General features: G+C 35.0%; 1 protein-coding gene across 2 annotated transcripts in view; it reads right to left on the reverse strand.

Annotated features, from left to right (window-relative positions):
* The window catches only part of DGKB (diacylglycerol kinase beta), a 742,837-nt gene that overhangs the window by 280,866 nt on the left and 458,393 nt on the right, over positions 1–3,578 (reverse strand). The window lies entirely within an intron of this gene.

A 3,578-nucleotide genomic window follows, 5' to 3' on the forward strand; every position in this document is an offset into this window, starting at 1 on the left:
AAGAGCTGATGAAATGCTGGAATGTAGAACACTAGTTTCTGATTGGTGAATTACTGGTCATCAGGACTACTTTCTAAACAAAGACCTAGACAAAGGCGGGGATGCTTTTGGGTGCTTGACAGAGGTGGGGATGCTTGATTTCCTCTCACTTTTTTTTTAATCCTATTTATATGACCTTCACCCCACAGACTCATCTTTATAAACCCACTATGAATTTTAAAAATGTATTGGAGAGATGATTATCTTCACCCCTTGTATGGATGATAAAAGAAAGACAAAGGAAAGATTTTCACAATTGCCTTTATAGCCTATGGTAACATTTTCCCACATAATTCAAGCAATAGGAAAACTGAATCCCATTGACTTTCAGTAAGATTTAATGTCTGAGTTGTTTTTTGAAAATAGGACTGACATTAAAACAACCTAACTGAACTCGGAACTCACGGCCATAAACCTATTTCATGTTATTTTCACACATTTACCTCTTAAAGCATCCCTAGAATGGCAAAAGTATTTATCTTAACCAATAAAATGCCACGAAACAGTTAATCTGAAAAGAAAGGGGACAAACTAGTGAATTCAGACCTAGGTTAGCTGAAGAATCACCCAACATTACAATATTTTGTGTGCATTGCTTATTTACAAGCACATTTGTATATATTTAAGCTTGGATTCTTCTGGGACCTGGATGTTCCCAACCATCGGAAGCTTTGAAAATACACAACTTCGTTCATTGTTTGTACTGTTGAGAAATTTGGTAATGTTAAAACCTTGTATTAAAACCTAGGAATATTGTCACATGTTGAACAGCATTACATATGCATAATACTTAAGGTCAGTGACTTCCAAAGCACTTTACCCAAGCTAACAAAAAATTCTCTCAAACCCAGTGAGGTAGGCATATGTTGTTATAATGATAGTTATATATAAAACTGGCATCCAGGTATATAAAACTGCCGCATTCGAATCATGGCCTTGTTGTAGGGATTTCATATTCTTAGTTTAAAAGTATAAGTTTTTTTTCTCCTTAGTGACCAGCTCTGACAATTCAACCTGAGATCAAATTGTTGCATAATCATCCACATCAGTTCAAGTGGACTATGCAGAATAAAAACAGTCCTAAGTCATAGGTCGGCAACATTTTTGCCTCCTTTTCATTCAATGGAATTCTGCAGATGTATTAAATGAAGTAGGATTTGATCTTCCATTCTTAGTAAAATTAATAGTTCTTTTGGTACTTCTGCCAGGATGGAATCCAGCTCAAACTTCCTGGTCTATAATACTTATTTAAAGTATTTGTATTACTAAAATTATATTCTAAGCCCCACTCTTCAGAGTGAAACTACAACAAAACAAAAGGCCTGGTTCAGAAAAATGTTTCAGATGTTAGTGACTTTAACTGGGATCACAAGAGCTCAACATTTCTGGAAAAAAGCAGACACCAGACTAATTTGGCTACTGAAGGATTTATTTTTTCGTGGCTAGGAGAAGAATTTAGGAGTTTGGAGTCAGATTTTTAAAAGACCCTAAATATCTTAAGAACATTAGTCTTTTTTACAGCAATGGGACTTGTGTTCCCAAATCTTTTAATCACCTGCATCTATTATCAGTTTCAAGATGTTCTTGAAAATTTTGCCCTTTAGTAAATTATAAAAGTTACCACTTTTGACTCAGCAAAATTTTAAAATGGGGCTTATTTTTATATACTTAATATATTGTAACAGGTTTATCATTGCCACATACATATTGTTGTTAGCAGGACAAACTGCAATTGAAAATACATAACTATATGGAAAGTTGCATTTAGCAACTGGCAGAATCTGTCTTTTTCACTTATGTGAAAAATGAGAAAAATATTCATGAAACGATCATTTTTTATTATAATGCTTCAACACACCACCTGAATAAAGATGTATATTGTCTCTTGTCTAATATATCATAAATAAAAACCTGCCTTTCTAAAAATACAGCATTATTAGAAGAACTCATATTATAAACAGTCTAGCCAATAAAAGTATATATTTTCTATTAACAGTGTACTTGGACTTCCATTAATTAATTTTTGACACATTATATAATCTGCCTAAATGGGAACTCTCCTATATCGTGGAAAATAATTCCCTTTTTCAACTTCTTCCAATATCTTAGTAACATGAGGTGTAGGGACTGAACTATATATTTTTGTAATTAATTTCCTTAAGATAATGTTAGAAACATCAGATTCTTTAAAATATAGATGAATTTCAAGGTGAGCCCGCTAGCAGATGTTATTAATGGCATATGATTTATTGTGACTTAAATCTGATCTGAAACTCATATTATTAGCTGATCTTTTTATAAATTATAATTGCCAACTGCTGAAAATATGCAGAAAGACCACTAATAAACCAACTTCAGCTTCAAAGAGTAGAATTTCTTTGTGTTTGTCTTTTTGAACCACTGGAGTGCCCTTCAGTATACTGAGTGGCCCTGGCAGTTTATACAGAGGAGCCATTAGGGGGATTACCAAGGAATTTGCTACCATATATCAAAAGTACAGATGATATGTTCCACCTGGGTAGCAAGGGGATAGTGGGCAAAAAACTTTGTTCCTTTATGGCTTATCTTAACATGGAGAACATAGTGCCTTTCCCTTCTGTCCAGTGGAAATAAGAAGGCTGTGTAAGGCCCAGAATGATATCATGTGGCATAGGTCAAGAGATGAAGCCACTGCTTAAGGAGCAGTTTTGCTATCCCGCAGGACAGGGAGCATACATAGTCTCTCGGCCACAGGGCAGCTTGTTTACCTGAGGCACAAGCAGTCCAGGATCTCCCCATGGAACAAAGCAGAATAGGCTTTCTACTTAAGTCAGTAGGTAAACGCCATGTTTTGACTCGGAGAAAGAATGTGTGTATGAATACAGCTTGCCCTATTGTATATCCTATATTTTTCTTTTCTTTTTTCCCCTTGTGCCTTTAAGCATTACTTAATGTTTCTGAAACTCTGCAGCTCCCCATCATCCTGATGTGTTATATTGCCCACATAAAAGAGACAAACAAGCACTGTATTAGAGATATTATCTACCCAAAAAACCATATCTACCCAACACACCACATCTACAATGCATATTATAACACATTTGGAATAACCATCCATATGAAACTCAAAAGGAACACGGAGTTAAGTTTTTAAGCTAAGTTTTTGTTTATCAGTGTATATATACCCAGTGTTTCTTAATAAGAAGCATGTATTTTTTAAATGGCATTCAGTTGCCCTCTCTAAGCAAATATGTGGAGGAGCCCCCTATCAGCATGCCAGCATGCATGTGGGAATGAAACACAAGGACACCAGCTGCAGCTGTATAATAAAACGTTCAGCAGTGTCTAATGGCAGTGTCAACTCAGGGATCTTCAGATAAACAGTGCATTGTTTCCATCATCCTAATCTTAAAACTCAAACATGTTACATATGAGAACATCAAATTTCTAATTCCATTTGTTTCAATTGTGTTACTAGATATAACTGAGTGATATCAGAAGTAAGCTGACAGCCCATGTTTAAAACGAAATGCAATGATAATCTGCCTTGAAGTAATAAT

This window comes from Gavialis gangeticus, unplaced genomic scaffold (genome assembly GCF_001723915.1).
Source record: "Gavialis gangeticus isolate Ggan-Ray unplaced genomic scaffold, GavGan_comp1, whole genome shotgun sequence".
Lineage (NCBI taxonomy): Eukaryota > Metazoa > Chordata > Crocodylia > Gavialidae > Gavialis > Gavialis gangeticus.